At 37.6% G+C, this 9,540-nt stretch overlaps 1 protein-coding gene across 1 annotated transcript in view; it reads left to right on the top strand.

Moving 5' to 3' along the window:
• Kcnh8 (potassium channel, voltage gated eag related subfamily H, member 8) overlaps positions 1 to 9,540 on the top strand; it is a 404,007-nt gene that overhangs the window by 369,717 nt on the left and 24,750 nt on the right. The window lies entirely within an intron of this gene.

Genomic DNA, 9,540 nt, shown 5'->3' on the forward strand with positions numbered 1-9,540 from the left:
TGAGGGACAGCGCCCAGGCCCAGAGTTCAGGCCCCACAACTAGACCCAAAAAACACACAAAAAAAAAAACAAAAAAAAAGCTGGAAATGGAGCTGTGGCTCAAGTGGTAGGGTACTAGCCTTGAACAAAAGTTCAAGCACAGCACCGGGCCTTCAGTTCAAGCCTTGGGATAAGCAATTAATTAATTAATTAAATTGGAGAGAGGAAGTGAGTGGAGGTGTTGCTCAAATGGTAGAGAGCCATCCTTAAGGGAAAAAAACTAAGCAAGAATGTGAGGCCCTGAGTTCAAGCCCCAGTACTGCCACAAACACATAAAAACATTTTTGGAGAGAAAAAAATTGTTCTGAAGATAACTATGTGAAGCTAACATTTTGTATATATAGCTAAACAAATTATTCCTTTTTAGGAATCTATAACTGAGTTAGTTAAATTCGAGCATGACTCTACTATGAAACATTATACTTGCTCAGAATGGGTAGGCCTGTTCCTTGCCCACATTTTTATGAAGGTAAACTCCTCAGTAGATAATCACTCTCATTTTCCCCAAACTTGGAAATGGGGATTATATGACTAGATCACCATGTGCTACCTCTAAAAGCTTGTCTGCATTGTGATCTTTCAGAAAAAGTCTTGTTGCTTTATCCTTTGGTCCCATAAATCTTTTCCCTGAATTCTGTGGCTCAAGTGGTAGAGCACTGGCCTTGAGCTGAAGAGCACAGAGACAGCGCCCAGGCGCAGTGTTCAAGCCCCACAACCATCAAAAACAAAAACAAAAACAAAATAATCTTCACTGCTTATTCTAATAGGTTAAGGAAATGTCTATCCTATGATGAAGGCTCAGACACATACACATTTGCATGAGAAAAGAAATAGAAAATATATACCACTGTGTAAATAAAAGGAGAGTGATTTTTCTTCCCATAGGAAAAATACTCTAGGTGGAAATATTATTCAGAGAATATTATCAATTATATTTTATTTATGATGTAATTTTTACTTCTGGAATTTCCTTTCTGGGAAACTCCATTGGGTGAGCAAAAAAATTAAACCAGATATGTTCCTTCCTGAATTAGTGTTCTTAAAATCCAACTGTGAATTCTCATAATAAAGACTTGTTTTTAGTCAACATATAATTAATAAATAGTACCTTCTTCATGATGCTTGATGTATTGACGTGTGTGTGTGTGTGTGTGTGTGTGTGTGTGTGTGCGCGCGCGCATATATGTATGCACACTCGGGCTTGAACTCAGAGCTTGGACACTATACCTTAGCTTTGTCAGTGAAGGCTGGTGCTTTACCACTTGAGCCACAGTTCCACTTCCAACTTTTTGCTGGTTAATTAGAGATACCATTATCACAGACTTTCCTGCCCAAGGTGACTTAGAACCAAGATGCTCAGAGGTTAGCCTCCTGAGTGCATGGACCACTGCTATTAGGCTTGATGTATTAACTTTGAATAGCACAAAATATTGGCTGGGCTGGGAATGTGGCTTAGTGGCAGAGTGCTTTCCTAGCATGCATGAAGCCCTGGTTTTGATTCCTCAGTATCACATAAACAGAAAGAGCCAGAAGTGGTGCTGTGATACAGTGGTGGAGTGCTAGCCTTGAGCAAAAAGAAGCTCAGAGACAGGGCCCAAGCCCTGAGTTCAAGCCCCAGGACTGGCAAAAAAAGAACAAAATATTGGAAGCCTTGTCTCATATTGACTAGTCACGAAGATCCCTTTCTCATGTGGAAACAATTGAGTATGTTGTGCTTCAATTTCAAAGATTTCCTTAAGGCAAAACTGTATTCATTTGGCCATGTAGTGGATGCCTGTAAACTCCCTATCATGTCTTTCTTAGCCCCTCTTCTTATTTGCTCTGGCTCAGTGAGCTTAACCCAGGCACTATAGTTCAAATAAAGAAAATAGCTTGTTTTACTTTGCTGGCTCAGACACAATCTTTAGCATATGGGGTATGGTTTCCTTTTTTTTTTAACAGAATATAATTAACAATGGAATTCCTAGGCAGTAAATTAGGCATTTCACTTTACTTTTAAAAAGTACCATCAGAATTTAGCAAGGACAAGTCTCTGACATCAAACTGAGCATCTTTCTTAATGGACCTGGTTTGGAACCAACATACCCAGGAGTTATCCTGAAAACTCAGCTGTTGTACTTAGTTACAACTACACAGCAGCTGACTTTACAGAAGGGCCTGGGATTCACCTTCACACAATGATTAAACCATGTAAATTCTTTCAACTCAGATTACCCTGCTGAACTCCCAAATCATTGGCTTCAGAAACACTGTCTTTAAGCTTCAGAGTCTTTGAAGTCCTTGTATGGGAGATTTTCAGTTAATTTTCTACCTATACTAATATATTAATAGTAGTAAATACCCTTTTCTCTCAAAAACAAATCATCCTTCATTTTTCAAGTATCTAAATAAGTACCAAGGAATGCTTGTGAGGTTTCTTTTCATCCAAAACCCTTCTGTTTTATACACTGAATTCAGAGATAATCACCTTTGAGTTGATTTGCAACCCTGGCAACCATAGTGTAAATTCAAATGATGTGTCATTCTAGGCTGCCATTTTCAGGTCCCAGGAGCTGCTAGCTGCTGCATGATCCCAGGAGATCCTGAGGTCTCATAGTACAGAATTATACAGTAGAGGAGATTCTAGGCCCCAGATACCTCTTGGAAGAGAAGTGCTCCACAGACATGAAATTACAAATGACTGAGAAAGCTCTTCTGCAAGAAGTCATTGAAATTGAAAGCATTCTTGTCACCTCAGTATTATCTGCTCTGTCCTAATGAATAGGCCTCATAAGGTTACACAGCTAATCATTGAGAGGACCAGGAAGTCCCAGCTCTTATCTAGCATGGTGTCTTACCTGCTGAACGGGTCCCACTTCCGGTACACAAATGTTTCACTGTAGCATAGAGCTACGAGAGTTTCTGTGATAGTCCCTACCCTAAGGGCTCATCAGCATGTGACCTTCCAGTTGTAGCCTTCAATAAACCCTAGTCAAGACTCTATTACTTAACTCCAGATCCCACAGTAAAAGTGATAGTATTTAGCAAGAGTTAGAAAATCTTAGTAGGGGGCTAGGAAGGTGGCTCAGTGGAAGAGTGCTTGCCTTGCATGCATGAGACCCTGGGTTCCATTCCTCAGCACCACATAAACAGAAAAGCCAGAAGTGGTGCTATGGCTCAAGTGGTAGAGCACTAGCCTTGAGCTGAAGAGCTGAGGGACAGCGCCCAGGCCCAGAGTTCAAGCCCCATGACTGACAAAAAAAAGAAATCTTAGTAGATTTTACCCTTTCTGATGAGTATATATTAATTGTATGTAAATGGTTTCATGGTGATATTTCCATTCATCCACACCAGGTACCCTGATCAAAATCCTTCCATCTCTCTCCCTTGCCACCCTTAAAACAATTTCAACAGGTTTTGTAGTTTTATTTTCATACATGCATGTAATGTATTCTAACTATATTGCCCTCTCCATTCCCTTTACAACTCTTGCCCCGACATAATTTATTTTACTTTCCTGTGATTCTTTTATTCCCCAAGTTTTGCATAGGGTAATCATACAGAGGAGTTTCACCACAGTATTTCACCAGTGTATGTTATAAATTAACCAGATTAACCTAAAATATTGTTCTCTCTCTATCTTTTCTTTTTCCTCCAATATTCAGCGGGGGGAAAAAGGGAAAGAAAATGATGGAGGCTGGATAGTATTAGTATACCTGTTGCCTGGATATGCAAATGTTATATGGAAGCTCACTGGAAGTCTTAGGAGTTTGTCTTGACCTTGAAGCTCAGAATAAAATTTGGAAACTTTGAAAACATCAGTTCTTTTGTTCCTAACTTATGCAACAAGCTAAGGAATTGTAATAAGAACTGAGTTACTCACATGAGGGTTAAAAGGTCTTCTTCAGATTTGATGTTGTGAAATAACAGAGTATTTTCCTTGAGAATTAATGCTCCTTTATTCAAAGCCTATCTTTTCTCCTGAAAGTTTCATTTCCTCTTCCCATCCTCCACCTACCGTCGGTGTCATTTCCTACTTACTGACACCTCTGCTTCAGTCTCTAGGAGGAAAAAGTGGAGCAGAGATGGAAACAAGATCTCTCTATTTGCTACTTGACTCCATTGTGTAAGAGTTATTTACAGTATTAGTGGACAGTTTAACTATGTGAGTTGTAAGACAACTTGTGAATATACTTCATATTCATTTTATTCCAAATAGCCTCCAACACTGATTACACATATCCAGTGAACAAGATAAAATGTGGAACAAGTCCTTTTTTTCTTAATAAGAACCCATGCTCCTTCAATCTGCTGTGTGACTAATCAATGTGTCATTATGAATGAAGTGTATTTCCTGAATCCATCAGAAAGAAGTGCCTTGTAATGCACATAATATTTCTCAATTGATCATTCATCTGTAGATAACATTCCTGCCAGAATATTGTATGGAATTCTAGAATTGAAAAGACAGAAAACAATTTATAATTCTGACTTATGGATGGAAAAAAATTAAAATAGCATTCTGCCTTCATTGGCCATTAGCCAAGTTGTAGTTTAGAATTTGTAGGTCCATGCTATCGATTCCAATAAGATTTGCTTTTTTTCTTGCTTTGCCGTTTTCCAATTTTTGTTGGCTCAGAGTCAATAAAGGATCTTGTAGGTTAAGAAAGGTTACTAATAATACCTCACCACTAATTTAAAAAATGCTTAAACTCTAAAGATGAAGAATTGACATCCCATGAAAGATCAAGGTCCAAACTTCGCTGCCGTACCACCTACAGCCAGAATCCAGAGGTATTACATGAAGGAAGAAATTCATAGAACACAAAGAATTATCTTCCCAACTAAAAAGAACTGGTTGGTAAAAATGCCAAGAACAAGAAAACTTGCTATTTGGGGAATTTAAGAATTTTAGGAAAGTATGAGCTAAATAGAAAATCAGATATGACCCTATGAATGTTCTTTGAGAAATAAAATTTAATAAAATAAGGACAACATTAGAGAACATAATCACACTTTTCACACCTAAATTACTATTCATGTGCCTAGCATGTTCAATTTCCATTTGAAAATAAAAGTCAGAAATAGGATATTGATGACTTCTCTCTACAGTGTGAAAGAAAAATCTTAGGAATTCGTTTTAAATTTTTGTTGCACATATCATAAGTAATTAGAAAATGTTTGCTCCTCTGTCTGATTCTCCGTGTAGATTTAAGAACCTTTCCACTTGATCCACAAAGTAATAGCAATTTAGTTAGTTAGGATTGAAGGTGGGGAAGGAATTTTTTTTAAAACTTATGTGCAAACTTTCCAACTTCCTGCAGCTGAGAATGTGTTTCTTTTCTAGTCTATAGAGTAAACAAGGGTCTCAGTACTGTCGGACAATCTTGAACAAAGGTGTGTTTTCTTGGCTTCTTCCGTCCTGACAGATTGAAGGGCTCAAGTCACAGGTCCAAGTGGGTTGGCCCAATTTATCCACCTTTAGCCCTTGTAAGCTACTGCAACAACTTCCATTCCTAATGCCTAATCTTCTTTCTGTTTTTCAACCTCTATAGATCTAGATCTAGTTTGTTAAAAATTAAAAATATGACTACTAATAAAAATAACCTCCATTAGTGATATCTAGATGGTCTTCCTGTCATCTAAAAGATATTTTAAAAAATCTCCTGGGGGAGGGAAAGTGGGAGAAAACAAGGGAGGGAGTAACAATATTCAACAAGAAATGTACTCAGTACCATCCTTATGTAACTCTAAACCCTCTGTACATGACCTTGCAATCAAATAAAATTAAATTTTTAAAAAAATCTCCTGTAAGAGGGACTCAAATTGGCTAAAAATGTCTTCCCAAAACTTTCCAATCTTTCTGAAACAAGAGGATTCAATCAGCGTTTTCCATCCAAAGATTGTACCTATGTGTTTCTCTGAGAAGAGAAAGCCTATGCATTTTCAGGTTTCCAGAAGGTGCATAACCCCAGAAACATTTAAAGCAGTGCTCAAGCAACCTAATTGTGTGATAGTTGGGGTCTATTTGATTGGAAATCATCAAACCTTATTCCAGGCTTCAGTTTCATAGTGGACAAGGCATTTAGTCTTTCTGTCTAAATAGCAGTGTCCAAGAAACATTTAGTTCAGTGTGAAGAATCCTGGGAGGAGTCAGGACACAAAGCTTCTTCTGGAGCTTCTACTATTTAAACTTTATGGATGATGTGGGAAGGGTGACTCATCTCCTTCAGCTACTGTTTCCTTCTCTCTGAAGTTAGGGAATTGGATAAACTTTGACTTCAATCTTGGACCTGGAGACCTTTAAAAACTCTGGACCAACTGGTATAGGAAAGTTTTTTTTAAAAGACTCTGGATCTTCAGGTGCTGGTGGCTCACACCTGCAATCCTAGCTACTCAGGAGGTGAGATCTGAGGATCACAATTTGAAGCCAGCCCAGGAAAAAAAAGCCATGAGACATTTATCTCCAATTTTCTACCCAAAAAAAGCCAGAAGTGCAGCTTTGGCTCAAGTGTAGAGCACTAGCCTTGTGCAAAAGAAGTTAAAGGAAAAGATAGCACTCAGACCCAGAGTTCAAACCCCAGGACTGGCAAAAATTTTTAAATTAAAAAAAAAACCCTCTGGATGACTAGACCCCATTACTCTACCAGCTACTAAGACCCGACTCACTTACAAGAGTTAGCAAGTTGGAATATGGTTTTGTTATTTTAAGAAAGCTCCTTAAAACATTTTCTCATCAGTGAGGTGTAGAACACTGTAATACATATTCTTGGGTCACAGCTAACTTTAAAATACTGGGATTCTATTAAATGAACATTCCTTACATTTTGTTGAATTTTGATCAGCCTTAAAGATTATCTATTAGAATAAAGATACAGATTTTAAACATGAGTGATTCATATTATATATAAATAAAAGTATTCAGAGAACTCAGAGCTGGAAAATTACCAATCATATAAATACATGTGGATACTATATATTTTTTACTGTGTCTGCATATGTTCTTGTATGTGCATATGTGCATGGATGTATGTATGACATAGATTTAATTTGCTTTGACTATCTTACCAGTCATTTTTAAATCTGCAGTTACCTTTAACCCTGATAACAGCCAACTATTTTCCTACTCCTAGTCAGTTACTCCCTTGCAATCTTCAGCAAGTCACTTAACTCTGTCTAGGCTTTTATTTCCTCCAAAAAGAAAAAGAAAAAGAGCTTACCAAACCTTTCTCACCACAATGAGAATTACTGAAAAGCATTTACCAGGCATTATACTTGATATCATTTACTTATCACACAATAAATGCCTAACTAATTAATGGGAAATAAGGCGATAATAACTATGTATTCCTTGTGAGAGCTTGTAAGCAGTACCAATATTACCTGGGAGCTCACTGGAAATAGACAACCTCAAGTCCCATCCCAGACTTCCCGCATCATAACCTGGGGTTTAAGGAGATCCCTCAGTGATTTACCTGCATGTAGATGATTGCGGAATACTGCTATACTAAAACTATGGAGACTCAGCAACTTGACAGACTAGTAGTAAGGCAGAGATCAGGGAGCATATCCAAATCAGATAACTGTCAGTGCACCCTCTCTCTATACCCCCACCCCCGACCCCGAGTTGTCAGGTTGTCTCAAACCCATTGTTCCTTCTCTACAACTGAGCTCCAAGCAGCAACCGAAACTCTTTGGAAAACATATTTTTGTGTCACCAAGGTAGCAAGAGCACCATCACTTTGCTTGTTCTTTTTTCACGTTTTTAATTATTCAGCTGTCTCATTTGTCACTGTTTAGGGACTTATTACAAAACTTATGTCTACAAGGCTTCTGCTTAATGCATGTTCAGGCAACTAAGCAGATGTGGAATGGGTTGACTGCGCTGATAAGATTAAGCATTGATGAAACATATATTTGCACAGCAATAATGATGCTGGCATTCATATAAATAATATCAGATAGATTCCCTGATCATCTTGGGGAGAAAAAAATGATGAGAGGGTGACAGAATTGCCAAGTATGTCTGGCTCACTAGGCAGATCATTTGCAAGTACATTTTTTACATGTGAATAAAATTATGTTAATTTATAGCATCTATTACCACATTAAATTGAAAGATGCATAATTAGGCAAAAAGAAACAAAGCAATGTTGATAATCCCAGAGGTATGTTTCTGGATATGTCACAATTTCTAGAGCTGCTTTGCATATCATGGGAAGTACATGTTTTAAATATATTCTTCTATACTCCTATAATTTGGTGTTATGTAATATGTGCCCTGCAATCCAAGTTTAAAGGATCTTAAGACCCATCTCCCTACCACACACATTTTAGTAACTCTGAAATTAAAACCTATCTTAGAGTTGAACATATATCTCTATTTGAGTGACAACATTTTTATTTTTTGCAATCAACTGGGGTCTTGGATCCAATTAAAGAGGGAATTAGGATCTCGAGTATACTTATCATAGTCCACAAGAAACATCATAGTGAATAAAACAAAAGAAGAACGAGATACCCACACAGCATTCAAGCAAGAGGTAGAGTTAGGTAAATAAAAAGTAACAACATTAAGTAAGATTCCATGAATGTTGATTTCACAGAGCCAAAGGGAAAGATTAGGGAGGATGAGAGAATTTAGTGATAAGTGTATAGAAGAATAAAACTAAAAGAGAGAAAAAGAAGCATCAAGATGGAAAATATGATTATTCTGTAATATGACCTTCTGTGGTAAACATTCAACCTTTTCTTTTTATTACACATACTGGTTAATCGTTGTTCTAGAAGGTAGGATCAGGGAGATGTTTTCAACGTCTTTCAGAGGTTTTTTTTATTCTCTTTCTCTTTTTTAGCTTATGTCACCTTCACAAACAAATGCTTCATGATGATTTTTCTCTTTCCATTGCCCCCTTCATTTCACTTGGACCAAAGAGGCTTCAATGATTGCTAAAACTTTTGTTTGTTGTTTCAGGTGATATCAAGATTATCGAACAAATCAACAGTCTCACAGGTATGGCTTTTTCTAGACAGTGAAATAGTTATCAGAAATCTGGAGGATTTCCAAAGTATCTGTCTTCCCCTTGAAACTTTTACACATTTACTTTTTACTTTCTCCAATTTTCTTCTCCATATGAGATGCACTGATTTTCTTGAGCTGAAGGATACCAAAACCTTCAAGAAAGTATTGAAGTTCTGAAGTGTTGATCTTAAGAAGCCTTTCATTCTTTATTCACTGTCATATATCAACAATGTTTAGATAGATAGATTATATATATATGGATCTGAGATATTTTAGATGTAGCTTTATTTAAATGCTTAAGACAATGCCCAATTTTAAGAACCCTCTACTTCTTTTGGGGGGGGCCGGGGGGTCCAGTCATGGGGCCTGAACTCTGTGCCTGGGCGCTGTCCCTCAGCTCATCAGCTCAAGGCTAGCGCTCTACCACTTGAGCCACAGCGCCACTTCTGGCTTTTTTTCTTTTTGCTTATGTGGTGCTGAGGAATCAAACCCAGGGCCTC

The sequence above is a fragment of the Dipodomys ordii genome, unplaced genomic scaffold (assembly GCF_000151885.1).
Source record: "Dipodomys ordii isolate 6190 unplaced genomic scaffold, Dord_2.0 Scaffold60, whole genome shotgun sequence".
Lineage (NCBI taxonomy): Eukaryota > Metazoa > Chordata > Mammalia > Rodentia > Heteromyidae > Dipodomys > Dipodomys ordii.